The sequence below is a fragment of the Crassostrea angulata genome, chromosome 9 (assembly GCF_025612915.1).
Source record: "Crassostrea angulata isolate pt1a10 chromosome 9, ASM2561291v2, whole genome shotgun sequence".
Lineage (NCBI taxonomy): Eukaryota > Metazoa > Mollusca > Bivalvia > Ostreida > Ostreidae > Magallana > Magallana angulata.
Window position 1 is genome coordinate 12,418,338 of NC_069119.1, and position 25,321 is coordinate 12,443,658.

General features: G+C 31.3%; 1 pseudogene; it reads right to left on the reverse strand.

Moving 5' to 3' along the window:
• Positions 1 to 15,950: 15,950 nt before the first annotated feature.
• LOC128164249 (ficolin-2-like) lies at positions 15,951 to 24,719 on the reverse strand (annotated as a pseudogene).
• Positions 24,720 to 25,321: the final 602 nt, after the last annotated feature.

Consider the following 25,321-nt stretch of genomic DNA (forward strand, 5'->3'; position numbering starts at 1 on the left):
GCAGAAATAGCAAAATGAAAAATGTTAAAATGAATGTAAAATATAAGTTTCAATCAGAATAAAATTTTAATACTTTTTTTTCCACTTTAAACATGAATTTGCTTCATTCTATAGCAGTTTGGTTGGAGTTTTTTTTCTCTTCATATTATTCCTTTATAAAAGGGTTTTCATGATGCTATAATGATTCAATAAATAACTAAAACATTTTATTTGATAAGCTGAATTATAGTTTCCATTTTGTTGGGGTAATTTTAGCACGGTGCCTATACAAGTACTAAAAACATTTCATTATTATTGTAGTTCATTAAAGTATTAACCATTTTCCAATTTACTTTGCTGACAAATATTCAAAGCAAATTTGCTATTGACTTCAGAAAAGAAACAGCCAATTGACTATTTTCGATTTTTATTTCAATAAACACTACAATGCTTTCTACGGCGATTCATGCGGAATATGAAGGTGGCGACATTGCAATAAAAATATAAATCCGTGTTAGCGGGTTATGAAAATTGTTTCTGCATTGATCTCTACCTTTATTACCCGTAAAAGAGGTGGAACATTGCAAACAGACAACATAATATTTGAAAGCGTCATTCATATATATATATATATATATATATATATATATATATATATATATATATATATATATATATATATATATATATATATATATATATATATATATGGTTTGAGCCTAAAATGGCCCCGTGAAATGAACATCATCATTAAACTGTATTTTTTTGTTTTCTTTGTACAGAAATACGTTTGAAGTTTGTTCATAATTTTCATTTTGAATGAAGTGAATTAATATTTGAATTAATATGACATCATAAAGATTACTTTTCCCGCCATTTTCGAATTTTAGCATAAAACGGCTGGTTTTCAAGCAGTATTTTTTTTTTAAAGAAACCATTGAGCGATTGCTTGAACAAACAAAATATGTTCACCAAAGATGTTTCTATTCGTACTTATAAGTGACAAAAAGTTTGTTCTTGTTCAATGCGTCGCTCTAAGTTTCCCATTCCAAAATTGACAAGAAAAATGTCAAAAAATTGAGTGATTTTTATTGATTTATAATAATAGCAACACTCCTGACGTCATATACTGCCAGTGACTACAAATAAATCAAATAGATAGGTGAAAAATATATTGTAAAGCAACTCCGTTGAAAAATAACACAACAACTTAATGTACCTGAAACAATTTTAAAATGACGAATCATGGGGGCAAAATTTGACTTAAATCAAATAAAGTTCTTTACATGTGGAAAACTGATTTCAAATGGTGTTAAAAGTTAATGCAAAATTTGATATAAAACAACATAATTTACAAAAAAGAGATACGATGCGCTATACTAACGCCCCTGTTTTGAAATAAAAATCATCATACGTGTAAAAGCAATTGAGGGTAGACAATTAATCTGACGAATGATGGAATTTTAAATCATGTTGCGACAATAAACTACATACAAATCAACTAAAAGCCGATAAAAGCTTGTAATTTGTAACGTAAAAAAAGAAAGAACTTCTTTCTTCAAAGGTTAATTCCTCTTTTGAATTATATTGGCTTTCTTTGTTAATGTTTACAACTTAAAAAATAATAATTAAAAGTGAATAATTCATTGTTGACGCAAAGCTTCATATCATAGAGTAGAGAAAGCATATGGATAAACGAGGCCTATTCATTTTAGCTACACAGAAACGCACCGCTCCTTAAAAGTGTCATGTCATATAAACCTTTGCCTTCTGACAAAACCTCACTCAATCACATCTGCAATGAAACGTCTCATACCCATAGTCAATGTTCACAACTTTAAAAAAGGGTAAGTAATTACCAAACAACTGAATAATTGAACGTGTAGATTAATTACGGTAAAACAATGTCAACCGTTGCATGCACTAATATGTATAAGTGGTGTCAATGAACACTGAATGAATGAAGCATGTTATTTGTTAAGTTTGGGTTGATGCTACATCAATAGACCGTGTGCTCTCTGCAAGAAATGCTTTTATAATCAGAGCGATGATCATTAAACCAGTGGCTGATATTAGTAGTTTATCATAAAGCGGTTGTTACAATAATAAAGCTTGTGATAGACAGGTATATGTAAGCGATTATCTACGTCCAAAGTTTTACAACCTCCTGAATTTATGAATGAACATTCAATGTGAATGGCTCTCATCAGATTTCGCACTATATGTCTACATATAAGATTCAAAAATGAAACTTCTGAATTTTAGGAACCCTTTAGAATAATGTTGTTTTTTTCTATGAATAGAAATAACATTCTGTAGTGAATCATTGTTTTAAAGGTGGTTATTACACCTGAAAGGTGTGATATGAATAACAAATTTTGAAAGAGGTTATAAGTTTTTAGGCAAATGATCTTTTACATGAAATAACTGAATTGTTTAAACCTGCACTTTATAAGTTAGACGGCTGCAAAAATGTCACCAGGGAATCAAACCCTTTATCTGCACTTAAAATCATTGTGTTTAGTTTTGATACATCAATATTTCAAACTTATGGGATTATCGTATGTTCTTACCTGCTCAATGCTTGCTTTAGCGTAATCTTGTGACGATTCTGATTTTTCTGTAGATGATACTATCTCGCACAACAAGTGGTTCCTTTGGTAATTTATTCCTTTACAAAGGTTTGGTCTAGCCAGACATTCTTTTACACACTGTTTCTGACCAACAGTTGCTACAACTGTTACCACAGGTCCAGAAAACCGTTCTCCGTGTACCATTTTGACTGTAGACCCGCTTGTATAGAATACTGTACATACTTGTAAAATGAAAAACACCCATTCTCCTTTTACATTTCGGTACATTATTTTACAAAGATTTCTTATCTTGTTGGTCAGGTTTTTGTTAGGCAGCTATCTTTCCAGATCCAACGGATAACGACATGACGCAAGCATATAAATAATCTGATCATGAAGTCATCGTTCCATAAAAATCATGATTTATTAATGAGTGAATTCAATAAACAAAGCAGTAGTAAATCGTTACGGAACGATCAACTATTAATCAACGTTATGTATCCAAATGACCTCATTAAAAAGACAATATTACACGTTATTATTGCTGCAAAGTGAAACAAAGATATGAATCAGTATGGATTGAAGTTTTTAAAAGTGCGCTTTAGCGAATGCAATGACATTATTCTTTTATGAGTAAATTGAAAACATGTTTCATGATGTATGTTTTGCATTCTTTGAATCCCAATCCATTTGAAGTGACCAGGATCGAGATTTAAATATTACTAAAATCTCCCTCTGACGATGGCGAGCTATTCAAGATTGACTTTTGCTATCACAAAAATAAATAAATTTGACAATCAAATACCATACAACTTTAATCTACTTTTTAAACAGAAAAGCTGCAACAAAACATTTTATGGAATGTCATCATCCGGTTGAAGTTGTCAAAAAAAATGAAAATAATTATCAGATGATTATATTCTAGCAGAGACATAAATAACAGAGATTGGCAACTGATCGAAATCTCGCTAAATCCCGCGGTCCTTATTGTACAGAGTTTCCAGTTTAAATCACTATATCTTTCTTATGAACAATTATATCGAAATATAAACAGATAAAATCAATTACCAAACCATTCAAAATATAATATTTTCATGTGTTTATGTCAAATAAACAATATCAAAAGAGGAGTTTTAGGAAACAGTTGGCTACCCGTCGTCCGAGATTTCGCCGATGTTTTATAGCTGGCCAATATATTCTCTATATATTACTCTATTTTCAATTTTTTATTTCAAAAATGTCTAAAACCTGTGCACACTTTTCATTAAAACAATAATACTTTTGGTTTAAGATCATTATCTCAGTTTACTAGAATGTACTTCTCAAAGTAAGGTTGGTCCCGTACCATTTTTCAACAACAGATCACGCTAATGGCGGAGTTGCCAATCTCTGTTATTTATGTCCCTGATTCTAGTAGGTGTGTCCTAATTTTTTCTATTCTGGGTACCACATTTTTCACAACCATACCTGTCAGCTTTTTTATTCTTCTTCAGTTAACACATGATTTAGGTCTGGTCTCTACAAAAAGAAAAGACCATAAGTCTCAAACGACTACATATGTACTTTGTAGCATTATATTATAGATATATAAAAGGGCTTTTTATAGTACAGGTAAATTAAAACAGTGATTTAAACTAATACATCTGCTATAAGCAACTCCATATGCATACATGTATCTTTTTCAAATATTTTAATTACATGAAAAAAATATTTGGTTAAGCTGGGAGAGAATGTTAATCTTTATTTCAGTTTACTCATAAAATTATAATACCATTTAGTACTTATAAATTTTTTAATTTCATTTCGTAAACCAAAGTGGGGTATAATGATGTATAAAAGGTCATTAGAGTTGTAGTTTTGAAAAAAATTTCCGAACTTTGCTATGAACAATTGGGCGAAAAGTTGAAAGATTCCAAGTTTCCTTTGCTGATAATCTGTTAAATTATTTGATAAACCATACTTGTAAGCTTTGGAAGTACTTGCACCTCTTGTTTAGTTTGGTTTGATAACTGAGGCGTCTATTTAAGACAGTGCCAACAGTTTTCTCCCCCAAAAATGGTATTGTAAATGGTTTACCTGCTCTGTGTGGTTTTTATAAAACTCACAAACAAATGCTTCTGTTCGGCTCTTATAATTTTGGTTTTCTTCAAATTCCATTGTATAAGAATTAATCTCTAGTTTTGGGTGTTCTTCAAATTTTGTAAACTTGTCGGAAATTGGGCTTTGACACACTTTACTTGTCTTTGTTAAATCTTTCAAAGTAAGTATAATTTCATCCTCAGTTATGTTCATTGTTTTCTTCGCAAGGGTATTAAGGAATCATATAAAAAAATTTGGAATCAAATATATATGTAAATCCGCGAAATAAGATTATAGTTAGTAAATACCTATTCAAATATTAAAACATCAAAAACGTAGAACAAAATTTATAAAAAAAAAAAAATTAAAAGAGCCATTTTTTTAGATATTAGATAGTACATGTATTACGTAAATATACACATTGATGACGTAATAACTTAAAGTGTAATGTCGTGTTAATTTGATGGGAAAGCATTGTTAACAGATTCAAAATGTAGGATTTTAAGAACTCTACTTAAGTATTTTGAATGATTTGTTGAGAGTTGAACAAGAGATTTGTACATATATTGCGTAGATATACACATTGATGAATTATATATCTTAAAGTAGAATTTCGAATAAATTTGATCAGAAAGAATTGATTCATAATAAAGGAATATTAAGAACTCTACTTTTAAGAATTAAAAGTTTAACCTTCAGATATAAACAAAAAAATTTATTAAATAGAAAATAAAGCATCTTCTCATGATTTAGTCTGCTTGAGATCAACGTTCAAAATCTACGGCAATGCTGACTGTTCCAATTACAGGAATGAATATAATGAACATATAGGCATATACACTTTCACGGGTATACTGCTGTTCAAAGTTGGTAACGATGAGTAACGATGAGTTTTAAATTAACACACGTACACGATCGGTCATCAGAAGAAGCACTGTAAAGCATTCTATGTGTAATGTATCCACTCCTTCGGCGTATCGTATTCCAAGCGGAAGATATATCATACAAGTACCTCACAGGCTATCTAGTTACCACAAAATTTACAAAAGTCGCACATACATACTATACTTTGTTGACATTTCAACAATTTTCGTCCACGATCGCGTCTCCTTGATTATGCCCAGTTACATATTCCAGCGATTTAACTCACATTAAGACCAGTTTTTACGAGCCTTGCTGCACAGTGAATAACATCACAAGCCATCGCATGTATTTCCCTTTCGTTTCCAATTCACCCAGTTCAGATTTCAACTCTCTATTTGTGTTTATTCCATTAAATTCAGCTCTGCTCAGCTGAAGGCTCATCCATTTTGAAAAGTGTTGCTGTTGTTGTTTTGTATTCATGCGCACCGCTTCGTTTGCATTATTTACATTTTTTGATCAATGAAACTTCACATATTATGATTTGAAAATGTTTGATTAAATGATAAGAAAAGAATTTAATAATATTTTTACTGATCGACGTATCAACGGAAAAATTTACCGGAAAAAACTTTCTTCAATGCGCTATGCGTATTGATGAATTTTTCCGGTCAGTTGTTCCTTTGAAACGTCGATCAGTAGAAAAATTATTAAATTCATTTCATAAATGAAAGTACCTTATTCACATCCAATATGTGCATGTATTTTGGCCTGAAAATTACTGTCATTAGCTGGCAAATGGGGCTATGATTACCTATCTTGATGCCTTTAATTTATACATGGAATGTAGATATTGCAGAATTGTAACTGGTAATTATTCTATACTGGTTTTATAACCTTTTGGATATAACTTAGCCAAAGAATCGGCTGAAAGTTTCACAGAGGTTTGAAATGGATCAAATTGTTTAGATTGCCACTAGCTAATCCGCTGTCTTCCGCAGCTGTTCTAGGCTGTCAGATTTCGTCGTCTCCAACATGCAGCCAGGAGCTCAGAAGTTTGCTTTTAATCGCATACTGCTTGTTTTCGTCACCTGAAACCTCCCAAGCAACTAGCTTCAAAGTTTGACTGTTGACTAGTGAATGATTTGTTCCCACTGATTAAAGTATCAGGTTTTTCATGAGAGGTGAAAGAATTTGGCTGTCTGTAGACAAAGTAAGAGATTATGGATAGTATGGACAAGTCTTCCGTGTAGTTATCGTGACAATTTCTGACTTCTCTCTAAGAACTTTGGAAAAAAAACACTCTAAGCTTGTTATTAGGCAAAATTGAGAGAAAGAATAGTATTACCCTCTTTTATTGTTCCGGGGTAACTGGAATGCATCTATTCCCATCGCATATGGGTCTGAGCTAAATTTTACAAAAGATCTTTACGACAAAGTCGTAAATATTTACAACCTCGTAAAATGATCTTAAATGAACAAAATTGACATTAAACCATGTTTACAAATATTTCAATTCCCATTATTATATTTTGAGCCATAAGAATAAATCATTGAATAGTTGGTGATTAATTAGCATTCATTAATTTGGTCGTAAGTCGTAAGTTCTTTTGTAAAACGCAGCCCTGGACGCCAACTCATGTAATATTCCAGTTGTGTTTTCAACCGGTCTGCAAAAAGATATATTTTTATTATCCACCACATATGATTTATCTGTTTAAATATTTCTTTGTTCAACATCCATTTCCTGATATTCCTTATCTGACGACTCTCCAAGTCAGCTTATATATCTGTATTCCGGGCAAATGCTCTGCAGTGATCACGATCTTTTAATATAGGCTGTGAATCCGAATCGGCTTTGTTGTAAAAACAATTCTGATTTAGTTCTCCCATTTTGATCAGATATGCAACAAATCTTGTGTTGTCCGATTTAATGTGAATATGAATGTTCTGTTTGATAAAATTTCAGACTGTACTGTCTTCAGTTCCCGTACATTGATATGCAATTCATTCTCTGGTGAATTCCAAGGACCTTTCTCCCCATCCTTAAGTTTGGAGTGAGACATACTGCCGCGACCCTGTTTTTGATGCATCTGTTTCAATTAAGTCCAGATTTGAAGACGTTTGAAATAGTTTTTCATCATAATGCTCTAGTTGTTTTTGTTTTGTTTTTGTTTTTTTTAGTTTTTTTTATTTGCAATTTATAAATTTTTCACATAAACATTCATACACACACTCATACAATCTCAACAAGAATATACAATAAATAGTTTGAGGAATATAGTTGATACAACGTATAGAAAAGAAAGTATACATGTACGAGTCTACTCTTGAAAAATATTTCTCCACAAAGTCCATCTTTTGTCAAATATTTTCATTTCAGAATTTTTATAAGATATACATTTTTCAATTTCAAATTCACAATGCTCTAGTTGTTGTAGCAACAAGTCTTTTTCCTCTCTGGGAGTCGTGGACAGTATTATCATTCGTTGATAATTTCTTTATACTTTTAACAGGTAAATATTTTAATTGAAGCATTGGAAGATCCTTCACATACGAAGGTGGTTCGGAAATTATTGAGTAAACCGGGATACTTTTTTTTAACTAAAGGTATCCAATCCATAATGCTCCATGTTTAATGAATCGGGGTGCATGACTGATATTTATGGGCTTAATACTCAGTATACTTGGACATACTTTTTTTTAAATATCTCTCGGTTAATTTTTTATTACACTAAAATGTTTTGAATAAATATACGAGTATTTAATACATAATTGAAATTCAAGGTTAGAATATTTAGATCCTAATATGGATCGGATACCTTAACTTGAAAATTTTGACTTTAAACAAATTATGTATTGTTTTGTAATTTATGCTCCATGATTTGTTTAGGTTTCTTTAATGTGTATACCAATTTTCACTAAAATACGTCACTTAGGACGGGAAATATTTGTGTTGTCTCAATAATTTCGAACAACCCTCGTACAGTAAAGCTGGGACGTCAGCTCCTAGCATTTAGTGCTCCTATTACAATATTGTTGTTTAATGGTAACTCATTTTGGGAAATGCATGCCTTAAATCTTGTTGGGTTTATAAAAGGTTAAAACCGAGGTACGGGTGCACGCTTTTATAATCTTTTTCACTATTTGTTCGCTTGGACAAGATGTTGACAATCTAAATTCGGGGTTATGATAAATTAAAAGTGAACAACCGAAGTTTTAAAATTCATGCATACTACTCCAAGATCAATAACTCTTCAATGCATCTCTGAAGTACTACTTCTAAGTACTCTTATGGAACTTGCAGGCAAACGTGAATTTAGATTTGGTGAACATTAAGTAGCTTCTTTAAAAAGTGAGAAATTTTTTACCTCTCGATCAAGGTTTCTGGATGTTTTTAGCAAAGCATCCTAATTCATATAGCAAATATTTTTCAATAACCACCCGCCATAGATTTGAAACGTACAGTAGTAGTTACGGGTATGAATCCAACTACCAAAATTTAATATTTATGTTAAGGTAGTATGGGAATCTACCATGTTGTGACGTATTGTTTATCGGAATAAACAAAAAGATGCAATGAAATTATATAAGTAGTTTCTTTCCAAATATTGTCACCTAACAGCAAAGTGCAGTATCTTAGAGGGCTTACTGCGAATCTATGAGTCATGAGTTCAAATCCCACTCAGTGTTTTACAATTTATGCCTCTCCAAATATTTTTAATAGCCATTTTTCGTTTTAGTATTGTAAAATTTGAAAATTCTAAATAGATAAAGGTATTTCAATTATAATGTAATTCATTTACAATAATATCGAGAGATGTCCCATACCACCTTAACTGGACAGTGATTTTGGTAGGTTATTTATCATCTATTAATTATCCTGTCTAAGCATTTCAAATATTTCATTTTTTTCTTTTTACTGTGTTTAATAATAATAAGATTATTGAAGTAAAGTATATGTTTACCGTATAATACATGCTCACATAAACTAACCACACTCCTACCTCCATCAATTAATTCAAATTTAAATTTTTTTGTTCTGTCATTCTAAAACTGTTGAATAATTAGCAATAAAAATACACAGAACTGTATTGTATGAACGTGTCTTCATGTTCAAATGACTGTCTTTATGTCAAATGTCTCCCATTACTTATTTCACCACCAGTAAGCATCCTTAGTCATAAATTTCAACTTCGAATCATTAGACTAAGTCTTTGTTTCACAGGCATAAAACATCAACAACTTCTCCTCGTTTCAGTCAATTCAAACTAACGAGCATTCTCATTTTGTGTATATCAACAAACTTAACTACTCAAGTAGTCAGTACATGTATATCCAATTAATTACGTGTACATGTAAGTGATTATGCTCCTACATGTACAAAGAATATTCAAAATATTATGAAATTATTACAAGTGTAATTTAGTAAAACTTTACATTAAAACGGCGATAGTTATCTCCCATATGACGTATTTAATTGCATTGCACGAGGTCACAATAAACGCACACCACTACGTTGCATCATCGTTAAGTCTAGAAAAAAAATTCATTTATGTCACTAAAGGGGCTGTCTCAAAAGCTTCATAATATAAATCAAATCCTATGAGAGAAGTACAACATCTATAATTGTGTGGTTTTATATTTGCTTTATCTAACTAGTTAAAATGACTATATTAACTTGAAAAACCTTCCCAATATATATATGATTTCAACCCGTTGGATAAAACAAATATAAAATCATACCATAAGGATATCCTCTATTTATTTTAAGAGATGGTTAGTTCTTTTATGAAATGTGTTTTGTAAACAGCACATGTATATGTCCTGTAATACTACAACCCATGTTGAAGTACAATATTTGAAGCAAATAGTAGTTGGAGATCTAAACTTTCAATTCTGTAAATTTCCAATAATAAAAACACATATTTTCAATGCCATTTTGTTAAAGAATTATCAATGGTGATGTCACTCAAGTATCCGTTCTTTTAATGAGAAACAAAAACAGATCGGTCAAACTAGTTTCATTTTTTATTAATAAGAACAAATTGGTAAAGAATAGTATAGAAAACAAATCTACAAAAGTTTGTGGAAAATTTAATACACCTTTATATTAATTGACAGATGCTGTTTGGATGATTTTAGTACCTTATATGTACAATGTATTTGAAAATTGCTTATAAAATGTGGCAAATATAAAAATAACAACAGACAATTCCGAATATATAAACTTGTTGATAAACCTTGGAGCAAACTTGTCAAGTATAAAATGCAATACAGTACTTTAAACATTGGTTAGATAATGCAGAACTTTATGTTTTATTTTGAACAAATATATTTTAATTAAATGCTATTTTACACCCTATACTTATGATTAGAAATGTATAAATGGGAAATAAAAAGGATTTCAAATAAAAGGTATGGTTTTTAAACTTTGCACATCTAAGAAAATCATGTGTTCAAGGAAATAATTACTCTCTCTCTCTCTCTCTCTCTCTCTCTCTCTCTCTCTCTCTCGTACAATAATGATCACATTTTACTGTTATATGGTCAAAAGTATATCACAAGCTACATGTAGATCCCCTATAAATAAAACCCCATTTTTTCGCCCTGGATATTCTTATGTTTCTATTCAAGTCCCTTTCCTAAGAGGATGATTTTATAGTCATATAACCTGTTGAGCATTGCAGTTCTCAAATAGATCCTAAACAATTGTTCATAGATGGAATATAAACTTACATCAAACTCTGAACCCCTTGAGAACGCCAAAATTTGTCCAGGGGCTAAAGTCTTAACAATTTTAAAGAATCAGCAATATGTCAAAATGCTTACATATAAGTAAAACCATATATGATAACATTTCAATTTTCGTGAATACGTAATATATTTTCCTTTGTAAAATTTGATCCCCAATGTAGCCCTACTCTACTCCTCAAGATTTTGATTCGAAAGAATGTTGAAAAATTGTTTGATCCGCGTCTCTCTACACAAACTATACGTCAAAATTTACAGCATGACGTTACATCGACAAGTCCATCGCGATCAGTCAGTTGTTTATTTTTATCGTTGGACTTATTTGACTACAAGGTTGCACACATAGGTGATTGTTGATGTAGTTTAATGTTTTTGTTCCCATACCAATTGGAAATTACTTTATTTGTTAGCATTTTTGATGACTTGTTGTTTTTTATTATGTCATAATTAACATTCCCCGTACTTTCTGGTCGGCACCACCCTAAAGTAAACCTTAACAATGCTGCGTGGCTGAGAAGTTTCTGAAGAGAATATTTTCAAAGATTTTCTCTGTATATTCTAGTGTAAAAGTTCGATACTCCCCCCTCCCCCCCCCCCCATTTTCGCCCCTTCCTACCCTCAAGGGTCATGATTTTCACACTTTAAATTTACACTACCTGAAGATGCTTTTACACAAGTTTAGCTTTCCTGGCTGATTAGTTTTTAAGAAGAAGATTTTTAAAGATTTACACTATATATTCTTATGTAAAATTTCGACCCCCATTGTGGCCCCACTCTACCCCCTCGGGTAAAAATTTTCACAACGTTGAATCTACACTACTTGTGGATGCTTCGACACAAGTTTCAGCTTTCCTGGCCAAATCAAAAAAAAATTCTTATAAAAAAAATAATTCCCAATTATCTCCCCTTAACAGACGACGTGGTCCTTAAGTTTTACAATTTTGGATTGCCGTTACCTAGGGATGCTTTATGCAAAGTTTGATTTAAATTGGCTCAGTAGTTCTGGAAAAGATACGTAGCAATGTTAAGGCGTCCCGATGATAAAATACGGCTGGAAAACGATATTATTTGATTCATCGCAAAAATACTTTGACCGGGAGTATTTCTTAAAATCTATGTTACATTTATTGACACCGATGTTAAACATTATATTTGATGCATTTTTGTGACGTCATATGTACTTTGTAATCACGTGACGGGCGAATCCTAATATTGCAAATGACCTATTTAAATCGTATCAGTGCAGGTGATTAATGACATTAATTCATAAATATTTTCAAGATAAATCCTTTGTTAAGTCACATACTTTGAAGTTATTGCTTGGGAAAGAAATAAGATATTTCGTTTATGGAAGATATTGTTGAAACATTCCACAAAATCATCAAAATAATGCACATTTTTACTATCAAAAGCGATTTCGATATTGCGGTTAATCCGTAGGTTTCCCAAGCACGATTCACATCGGTACCTATATTTTCTACTAATATTCTAAAATTGTGTTGATCTTTCACCTGCGCCAAGCTGTTTTTACATGCATTTTAAAAAAGTCTTGATTCAGTTGTTACACGTTGCAGGGAGAGACTTAATATCGATGTTTTAAATGCTTTGTCAAAATTTGAAAGTCAAATATAGAGTTACAAGCATGTTACCGAGTTAAAATTCTTTGTGAACAAAGCTCGAGTCTTTTTATTGATAACATATGGAATGTATTGGTATAGTTTCACTATAATGTTGCTTTTTTGTTGATAAAAGTATTAAGTAACAAATTAAATGCCTTTTAATATATTGTTGCCACAAGTTATTAAAAGAAAAAGAATGAATTTTTTTTACTTTACATTATTTGTAAACAAATATAAGACTGGAACTTTGCTTACATAACACTGACTTCTTTCCTCAGTATCTCGCTTATAACTTGATAAAATACAGAAATAAATCATTTGGTATATATATTTTACACTGTCATGAAATATCCCTAAGAGATATAATTACTATATTGGCGCTCCATCTGCGCGCCGGCCGGTGCTTGAACTGACAACCTCTGGAACCCACTCTCCTAGAAAGGAACGGCCACCGCGCAAACCACTCATACATCTAGGCAAAACAAATATCTTGCTTTCGATGGCGAACGGAACAAAATATACTGGTCGCTCATTACACGGTCTTTTGAAATACAGGTGAGATACAGTTAAACAACAATTCGAGAGGATCGAAACGATACACATTGCAGATATATATACATATAACAATGCAGACACTGCAATAACTCTCAAAATGACATATACTTGCTGTTACTATTAAGGATGTAGATACATATAAAGCACAGGAAAATTCACTACATTGGAACTCCATCATGTAAACTGTTTATTCAGACCAAAAATTAAAGCGACAAAAGCTTGGAACTTATTATTTGTGTTCAAAAGTATTATAAATTAGCACATATAAAAATCACTTTTTATGGGTAAGTTTAACCAATATAATCAAAAAGATGGTACGTTTACATAACAAATATTTGTGAGTTCTGTATCTTACTTAAAACTTTACGACTGTCAATCAAATGTTGGTTGATCTAAGAAGCATTATTTAAGAGTTGTAACAATAAGAATACAAAAATTGACAAATTCATGAGTATGCCCTTTGAAAAAGATGTCTGTTAAATAAAAATTCATAAATTTAAAGTAAATAAGTTTCGCCAATGTTAATAAATATAAGACATGAATAACAACTATACAAGAATAACTGTACATACAATACTGAAAAGATCTTTACAACTGCCAATGATTAATTAAAAAAAACACTAATAATGTGCATATTGTAAAATACAACAATAATCAATCATCAGTGTGATGCCTTGATCAGTGTTACCTCAAAATAGAGGACATCAAATTTATGACACATAAATTTTTACAATGTGTACACTTTAACTCTGTAAAAGGTAACAAAGAAACAATTTTGTTCTTCAATATATTGATATTATGAAAAAAGCAAATTACTGTAAATTCTTTTATACTATTATATTTTGATTGAAGACTTCTGAAGTACCAGCTGAATTTTGATGTGTTTTCACCATAAGTTTCCCGCAAATTATGCTACGCTATCATGCAGATACCTAGATTAAAATTTACTTATCTTGAACAAAAAAATGATCATGTCCATATAATTTGCAAAAACGATATTTGAACCCTACTAATGGAACATCTTTTATGTTTTGACTAAGTGTATGTGCTTTTTTTTTACCTTATTAAAGCAATAGCCAAATGTTTAACTATGAATTTTATTAATTTATTAAATTTAGAATCGCCGATCCTTAGGAATGTTCGATAACTCAAAATTATCCGTGATTTTTTATCCGTACCATAAATCTGCCTTTTATATTGACAAATTTAATTAGTCTTGAAATGTTAATATCGCACTAAGCAATTCAACGAGCTGATTTGCTTAGTGGTTCCACGGAGACCCACTACCTAGAGGTAAAGGGGTTCGATCCTCCGCTGCACCGTTACAACCATTGTTTCTGACTTAATCTCAACTTGTATACGTTATTTTTTCATAACATTTATCGTGGCAAAATTGCAATAACTGCACGGATGCCATCAAACTTTTTTTTTTTACTTCTTTTTTAAATTATAAAGTTTGAAGAAAATAGAAAATATAACATTTGTAGGATGAAAAAAATACTTTGAGGTTGAGGATTCATTTGATAACCCTTAAAATAAATATAAAAAAATACATGACTGTATATATCAGGAAAAATATCTTATTTAGACATTTGTTGTAAAATCTGATGGAAATTTGTTGTAAAAAATCATATATATATATATATATATATATATATATATATATATATATATATATATATATATATATATATATATATATATATATATATATATTTGTTTTCCCTTGGACTGAAATGTCACATTTTCATTGGTTTAAACAAAGCACGTGATTGCCTCATATATCTCTATATTTGTTCTGTGAGAAATAATATTAGGCTATATGGCCGTCATTGGTCGACGCTTCGCTTACTCATTTCGACATTTCATAGTATTTTATACATAAACTGCATGCCGTAAGTTCTTAAAGTATTTGGAGTAGTTGCCCTTTGAAAATCTTTAAAATTAGAGTAGTTGCCCTTAGAATATTGACGTCACATTGTTTTGTCTGGAGCAGAACAAAATGGCAGCGTCGAAATTTGCTCAAATCTCTGCAGAGGAAAGGCAGAAAACATTTAAAATTGAATAGCAACAAAACATTGTAAGTAAACATGGGTGAAGCAAGATTTTGAAAGAGTATTTGTAAGGTGAGATTGAAATTTTTGAAGAGTTAAAATGAGTTAAATTGGACGAGATGTACGGCATCTTGTACATGGCTTTGCGTAGATCATCGCTATTTGTGAATAAATATGTCGCTTGAAAGTCCTCGAGAAAACAAAACACTTATTAGGTTAGTTACTGACTCACTACGGAAATATATTGTGTTGACCAATCTCATAGAAGGCTCGGCTTCGCCTCGCCATCTATGAGATTGATCAACCCAATATATTTCCGTAGTGAGTCAGTAACTAACCTAATAAGTAATTATATATATATATATATATATATATATATATATATATATATATATATATATATATATATATATATATAGGATTAATTTTCTGTTAGAAATTTAAAATTGTTTCTCTACACAGTCATCTGACGCTACTGCGCATTGGTCAATGTCAAAGTCACTACTATCATATTTTTTTACCCACTTTTCTTACCATTAAACGAACGGTTCTCAGGGAATAATAGTAGCCTAACCACGGTTCATAGATAATTCCTTGCCCAAAGTCGTTTGTTCCAGCTAGATATAACCCATTTGGATTTGAGCAATGACATGCTCTATGCCACCAGCCGGACGGGAACCAAATTCCACAATTATTAGAAGCGTCCATGTCATTATCTTGATCTTTCGTTGTAAACTTCATACTGTTGATGCTATGGTTACCAGTGAAACAGTCACCTACAGAAAGAAAACCCGGGTAGATTGACCACATGTTTGGAGTTTGGGTGGTCAACGTATTGCTCTAAAGATCTATCTTGATTTTTTTTTAGCAATTTTGACCATTTCATCTATCGTGTGGTAAGAAAAAATCTTATTATTTGTAATTAATTTCAGTATTAACTGAATAAAACTGCAGATTAAAAAAAAATGAAGGATTAATAATGTTATTACCAACATTTCCAGAATATCCTGATATGCTTATGGTGTATTTGCTGGATTCGTCCATCACATCTACATGTGTATACTTGACATAGCGAGTCTGGTCTGTAAAATCACTCATGTCCATCCGCAGTTCAAATGATCCTTGACTTAGAAGATGATGGAGCTTCTCATTGCCTTGTATAAAAGAGGAAAGTATGTTGTATCAACCTTATCACACTCTGTCAAGAAATACGTTTAGGCATACATATGTTTCAGTCAAAGGGAAATAAGTCTACTCTACTAAAGAACCTCTTTGATATATGACATAATGTATTAAGTCTTTGGGCTATGGGCCTCGTCTTTTGTGAAAAAAAATAATATTTACGCGGGGATGTTAAGGAGGCTGTTCTGTCCATTTTAGAGTTAGATTTATCTTTCTTTAATTTTGATTTTTCATTTTAGAGCTCTCTTGTGTTTTTCGAAAAAATTGTTATACGAAGCCAGCCGTTTGTTTATTACTAGTATATGTAATTGAATACCACGCTCTGTATTTTTTGTCAAGTTTAGCCACAGAGTAAGTAATTATTTAAAACTTGTTTATTATTCTGTAAAAAGATGATTTCCACATGTGTATATCTTTTTCAGTAGCCATAATCAGTTTTATGTGTAATAATTGAAGCTTTCATAACAGAAGCACATGGAATCTGATTTACTTGTAATTTCGTGAAATCACAAATCTTAGGTATTATGTACTTTTTCAACCATTTAAACAACGATAAGAGGACCAAAAACTATTACAAAATACTGGAGACAATTTTTGTCACAAATTCTTGCTAATAATCTACGCAGTTATGGTGTATTGCTTGCAATCTGCATTTCCAACTTACGATTCTTACATGAAAACTAAGATTTGGTATGAATTGCTACTTAAGTAATTACACTATAGACATAAATTGAATTACTTTATTTTATCTAAGAGCATTTGACGTTAGAAAATGTGAAACGGTAAACCTTGAGATGTCTTCTTTATGACGTCATAAACAAATGTGCACAAAACAGCCAGTCGAGTTGTCTAAATCGACTACAGAATTTGATGACGAAAGCAAACCCGCGACCCACCTTAAGAACTGAAACAAAGTATTTCGGTGTGATTTTTTGAGCATTGAACAAAGAAATATATATCGTTGGAGATGTTAATTTTATCAATCATTCGCTAAAAGGTTTGTAATGTTGCTTTTAGTTTTTGACCAGGCTTTCCTCTGTCGTTGTTTACGATATAAAAATCCCACTAGAACAGTACTTCCCCGTATATATTAAACCTCAAATTTTACATGAATCGATAGTTTGATCAATGCTTAATTTAAAGGTGCTGCTAGAATCCTTTGTTTTGTTATGCTTTGATGCAACATACTGTTTTCCGTGTAAACTGTATACAAGTTATTAAGTTTTCTTTTTTTTTTTTGAGAACCAGATGAATAATTATTCAATCGAGGAGAATATAGGATTCTAGCAGCGGTTTTGATATGAGATGCTTTGCTTTATTTTGATTTGCTTTTGTTCTGTGGAAGCTGTGGCATAGTGTTGTACTATCTTAATTTATGTCAAGGAATATAGTAAGATATTTATACATGTAGTTATCATGTGATAATGTATATGTACTGGTGTGGCAATGATGCAATTGAAATCGATGAAAAGGAAAATTTCAAACATATCTTCATTAACACATTATCATTAAAAAAATTTCAGTCGAAAAAAATCATAGAAACGAAAACAGATTTCTTACGGAGATTTATAATGTTGAATGTTTGCATCTTTTCTCAATTCGGAATTACTCGGAATATATTGTGGAATTTTTCAACGTTATCATCCCGCCTTGCTGCGGTTCAAAATTCCCGTAGAAATCACATTTTTAACCGTGGATTAAAACCTGATAAGCTAACGGGATCGTGTCAACTGAGAACTCTTGGAAAATGTTCATACTTTTTAAAGAACATCGTTTGAACCCTGAGAGATTTATAAATATCGAGTTATTAAGCAAAATAGGAATTGAGGATATCATGGGACAGAGTATACCTGATTTTATTACTGTGGCATCTATTCAAAGGATAATATTACCTTTATATCCGATTCAAAACAGTTATTTAATCTTACCATTTTATTTATAACAATCAAATTAAGAATTTCAATCTAAATTGCCAGTATGCTTTCTTGACCTACCCGCGTAGTTAAAATGTTTTTAAATGGAAGGGACATAAATTGCCGAAGAACTAAATCTCAACAATATAATCATGTTTTTCAATTTTGAAAAGAGAAAATGGCGAACACTGCCAACAACACAAATTGTGACACGATTAAAAGCAGATATCATTTATCCGCATATAAATGGTTACCGCTTATTGTTGCGGATCTTATAGGTTAATATTCATATCATTATTAAATTATTCATATAATTTGTCATTATGAGTCTAAAAAATTGTTTTTCTTTAATGAAGTTATTTTTTTTTCAATACTTTTTAGTTTCTTTATAGCTAAACGTAATGATAATTTATAATGTATCTATGTCAGTCAATTTATTAAGATCGCTTCTGAAAAAAAAATAACTGAATTTAAACAGCGACATACCAAACCAAAATTCTGCTGTTATATTCCCAAAGCCGTTTTTGTACTCCGCCCATTATCGATAGAAATTTTCTGAGCCGTCAAATCGACGCTGGAAAACCTTTTTTAAAATAATGAAAGATATTTACAATCCATACGCACATTCAGAAATCTTTTTGAGAAAAGGGGGATCCGAGAGATATGTTTGTTTGCCAGGTCGGTCCGAGATATATTTTCCGGAATTCTAACTTGTACATTTAGGAAATTTAAAATTTCCAGATGAAGGACGGGTATATATATACACCAGTCCGGGGCGATGGGATAAAAGGCATACTCTCGGTAATTTTACCTTATAAATTTAAATCAAAGTACTGAAGTACTGACGGGAGTCAATTTTATCGATTATTATTGATTTTAAAATCAACTTATCTTGCATGGCAATTAGTTTCTAGTCTGTATTTGAATTACGCTTTTTTTATTATGAATTTTCAGACTTTTCCGACAAGAATGTCAAGAAACCCCATATGAATCATGTTGTGTAATATTTAAAGACAGATTTCAAACTATGTATTAGTAATTGAAACAATGCTAAGAATCGTATGGATCCAGGCACTATTGATATCGAACTCTAGTCTCGTTCAACCAGACGCTCGGCTGTTTCCGTTAATCTCCGACAAGCAAGAGAGCCAATCGCAGCTTCTCTGACCTTTCCGGCAAGCTCGAAAAAACATATTGTCTCCGAGCTTGCCGGAAAGGCCCGAGAAGTTGTGATTGGCAAGAGAGCCTCTCTCTGCTTGCGATTGGCAAGAGAGCCTCTCTCTGCTTGTCGGAGATTTGCGGAGACATCCGAGCGTCTGGTTGTTTATCAAACTCTGGCGTGGAAATACATAAGACTACAAAAATATCTAAATTGTTCGTATTATATAAAATCTGACTATTTTCAAAATGTTTATAGATACGTTTCCTTAAAAAAAAACAATGCTTCAGCATACATTACATCGAATATTTCTATTATTTTCAAGAACTAAGTCTTGTCAGCGGTGATGATTTGTGCTTAGGTCCAAACACTGTTTCACTTTCGGTTTCCCAGAGTAACTGCATAGGAGAGTTGTTTAAAATCAACTCCCAAAAAGAATTGAAATATCCAGAGGTTAGGGGCGATAATATGGACTCCTTACGTTGCCTTTTGTAGATTTGTGTGGAATGAATTTCCTTTGCAAGTAAGGTTTTATTGAGGCGTAGATTCGATTTAACATTTATTGAGTCTAGTGTCTGCAATAAATTTATGATTATCAGTCTTGTTCTCTACTCATTTATGAATTATTTAAAAAAGAAAACATAAGTGCATCAGATGCATTATAAAAAAACAGATTTGCTTTCAATTGAATATATGTAAATATACCAGCTATCAGATTTAAAGAAAAACATTAACTCTTATTTAAAAATCCCTAACATTTAACTAGTCTTCTTTCATATAAATTCTTTTTTTTTATCAGATATTGGTTTATATTCGGTTAAAATGATCACTTCTTTAATTATGACCTATCACAAGCAACGTATATTATCTAGTTGACACATAAAACAGAAACAAGTATCAATGGTCTAATACAATATACAGCTACCTGTACGTTGTTTTGCTTTTACTTTCCTGGTGACAAAAAATGTGTGACAATTTCAAAACTTGCAATCTTATAAGAAAAGAAGAAGAAATATCGAAAAAACCAACCTAATCTCAACATTTCTGATAAATTTCAAAAAAGTAACAATAAAAGTTTGCAATTTAAACAAGTTGGTTAACTTTTATGCATTCTTGCACTCATATTGGAACATTATACTTTTGATATTTTATAAGATATAAGTACCAATAAAGTTTGTAATTTCAGAAAGCTAGATAGGGTATATTGATTGAATAATGATTAATTAAGGCACTTTAAAAATCTATGTTTTCATTCTTCGGTGTATCAGAACCATTATGCCTGATGCATATTTATTGCTACTAAAATATTAATTTGATGCATTTTGTATCAAATTCACGCCAATTAAAAATGGTCACTCACATCATGTTTTTAACAATTTTACTTTCGTACAATTGATTTCAAATTAGTTTCAATATGTTAACCTTTCTATCACTTTTTGTCCGCCGTCCGTATGTCTGTTTGTGTGTCTGTCCGGCCATCCGTCTGTTATTATTCACGAATGTACATCTCCTCCTGTGCGTCTATCCGGCCAACCGACTGTTAACTTTTCACAGATTTTTAGTAACCAAACTTGAGACGAAATATCGCGAGTTTAAGGGGATGCATGTTTGTTTAATTAAAGGGCCACACCCTTTTCACAGGGACACAATTTAAAATTATTAAATATTTTTTAGCATTTTTTTTAAAAATCTTCTTTAAAGCGTTCTTGTTTGAAAAGCTTAAAGTCGTATAGAAGATTCCTCAGGTAAAATAGATATATTTTTTAAAATAATGATCACTATGGGTACTTTTCGGTCAAAAATTGGGTGGAATCTTTACAGAATTGTCAAATTAATGCATATTTGATTGGCTGTTGCCATTGGGTCTCTTATTTTTAATATTCCTTGCATACAAGTATCATTTACATTACTTATTCATGTGAGAACAATACTTATTTCTTTTCAATGAAGGTTTTTGAAAATCAAATTTTTCTGAAATGTTGTGGTAGTTGTGCTACACATCAGCTCATAATTGTTTGCAAATTAAAAACAAAGAAGCATATGCCTTATATGTACATTGTAGTCAAATTTTAAAAATTCAAAAATGACCTTTCAAAAACTCAAGATTGAATTTATTTGTCAAACAATTGCAATTTTCGTCTAATAAAGTTTTTAGAAGTTAGAGGAATCAAAAGTTAAATGGACAAATAAAAAATAAGGTGGATCTATTAAATACATGTAAATGCGTTATTGTGAATAAAACACTTACAGTCCAACCTCCTCCATCAATGTCCATTACGCAAAATGCTGTCACGTGACCAACGACTGGAAGTTTAATTCTGTATAAACCATTCGGTAGAAATGGTGATATACTACTATAACCTGCGCAGTCGGCCATGTCAACATCGTCTAAATGTAATAAAAAAAGATAAAATGTTCATAATTTACTATTAAAATATATACAATAAAATGGGTTTTATGTGATGCATACAAGAATAAACTGGAAAATGTCAAAAAAATGTTTACGCACACTAATTGATTTAAACAAGTATGATTGAGAAGTTATCTAATAGTCATATAAAACTTTCATTATGAATAGCCAGGGAAAACTGAATTTAAATATACTTTTTGGGAATCTTTGTAATATAAAGAAAAAATGAAAGTTTCACAGACTCATCCTATCTTCAATTATTAAATGAAACTATTCAAAACTGATGTCACGTACCTTTGACGCAGTATGTACTATTGTTTTTAAGCTGCACACACTTCTGATTCGCTGTACATGCACGACAACTATTGATCTCATCCATCTGAAAAATCAACAAACCCTAAGTGAATAGCGGAGTTGATCATAAAAGCTTGACTTGGGAAGATGGATTCAAAAGAATGGCCACAAACCAACTGTTCTTTTTTAACAAAAATATGTTAAAAATAAGTAGACATATCTTTTTTACATCGGAGTCAATGCTTTTCATTGAAATTATTGTACAATTACATGAACAAAACTGTGTAGGCTTTAAATATACATATGTATATGTCATCTGTTTATGTATAAATAATATAGAGTCGTATAACTTTTTAAAATCTCTCTGTACAAAGTAGTTTTTAAAAAAGAACCTCTGGTGTCTTTATTGCCTTGTGAGCAGCTTGTTTTAAAAAGAGAATGTAATAATATTATGTGTGATCATCATTCTTCTTATTAAAAAAATCTTATGTTTGTCATCAATCCATTTTGTTGTTTCATAATTTAAGAGGATTACAGATTTTGAAGAGATTTTGAAAGATTTTCTCTAACAATTCCTATGTAACAACCCCCCCCCCCTCCAATTGTGATATACCCTACCCCACCGGATCATAATTTTAACAAACTTGAATTTGCATCATCTCAGGAATCTTCAATACAAATTTCTATTATAATGCCCAAATGTGTTATAAGAAAAAAATGATTTCTTTTAAAAGCTAATAAAATTTCAAATTTTATGACTTAAAAAGGATTTGACTCTTCATTGAAACAAACATAATCCCCCCTTAACCCAAAATGCTTTGAAAAAAATGAGTTAAGGGGAAGTTTAAATTTGTAAAAAAAAAAAAAAAAAAAAGTCAGAAGGACGTCAGTCAAAGAGTGAACAGAAAAGCTCACTTTATCTCTCATATGAGATGAGCTTATTAAACAATAAAGATAAAACAACTTACTGGATAATCGATCGGCAAGATTAATTTAAATAATCAGATATGTTTGCATGCAATATCGTTGGTGTTAATGACCACTAACTGATTAAAGAGATTTGTTCATTGAAGATGGGTTTATGCTACACCAATATACTGCGTATTCTCTGATAAAATTATTATTAGTCATATACAATAGTTAATGAACCAGAGAATAATTTTGGTTATTCATTATTCATGGGATCTCTGGCCTGTAAAATTGTAAAAGCAGTTAAAAGTTTGTAATAGATCGGTTCATGATTGCAGCTGATTACATGATTATAATAAAACATAATTGTTGTTTCGGGAATAGTAGTTTTCATCAAACATTAATTCTGTTGCATCCACTCAATATATTTGTATATAAATGTACATGAAAGAATGCCCAAATCCAGTTCAATCAATGTCTTTTTAAAACATGTACAGAAAGAAGGGAATTTTAACATGCATTTTCCAGATATCTACATGAACTATGTTTTCCCTATTTTGACCAGATGCAAACACACCCAACAAATCACAAAGGATATCCTCGCTCATTATAATAATGGATTTGATAAAAGTAAGCTAGATGTAAATAGCTAGGAGTAGTAAATAATCAATAAATTTTAAGAATAAAATCGCTTATATCGACAGAGTTCCCATCTAACATTCTAGAGCCTTTTATTAGATTCATGAATTTCACATTTTAAGTAAAGGTCTTATTGCCTATCATCGGCTTTTACACGGTGTGTCTGCTTACAAAGTTTAAAGATGAAGAGCTTGAAGATACATGAAATATAATGTGAGTTCCTATGTGGGGGGTTTTCTTCCAAAAATGATACTAACCATTAAAAGCAAATCGATTTTTATACTGCATACAATTACATATTTGAATTTTCTTTTTAAAAAACTCTTTACATGATTTGCAGGGACAAAAATGCCACATGGTAACTGGCATAGTAACCCAGCTCAATATTTAAGCTATTTTTCTACATTTAATATAACGTTAAAGCTTTTTTTTCAAACTTATAAGATTATTATATGTTCTTACCTGCTCAATGCTTGCTTTAGCGTAATCTTGTGACGATTCTGATTTTTCTGTAGATGATACTACCTCGCACAACAAGTGCTTCCTTTGGTAATTTATCCCTTTACAAAGGTTTGGTCTAGCTAGACATTCTTTTACACACTGTTTCTGACCAACAGTCGCTACAACTGTCACCACAGGTCCAGAAAACCGTTCTCCGTGTAGCATTTCGACAGTGGATCCATGGACATAGAATATAGTACATACTGTTAATGTGAAAAATAACTTTCTTTTTACGTTCTGTAACATTATTTCAAGAAGGCTTAAAATAATGATTCTTGTCTTGTTTTTTTCTGTTTTATTAAGCAGCTATAGCTTTATAGATCCAATCAGATCAAATCATTTTTTTAGAAATAAGTTGACGTCATTGTTCCAGGAAAACTGTGATTTATTAATCAGTGTAAAATTAATGTAATTCCAGTTAATGAAGGCATATTTCTTTTACAAGTATTACTCGATGAAAGGACACACTATTTAAGCTACGTGGTGTAATTATTTTTAAGTACCAAGGATGGTGGAAAATCTAATACATTTTTGAGTCCCTTGACAGACACTGTTTTGATGATAACCATATGTATATCATCGAATAATGCATATACAGAGGATGGAGTGAAATACGGCTCTAGCTGCAGTAAATTAGCTTCGCCTCGTGAAATAGTTGCTCTCTTGGGGGACAGTAAACTTGATCAGTCGCTTCCTCATAGCCAGTAAATAGGTATATAATATTTGCATCCATTATGAAGGAGAATTACATCATGCAGGTTTAGGAAGCTAGGTGGTCACCAGCTTAGCCGTTAGATCTGCCTTTAAAACGAGATGATTTTGGGCAATAACTATAATTTG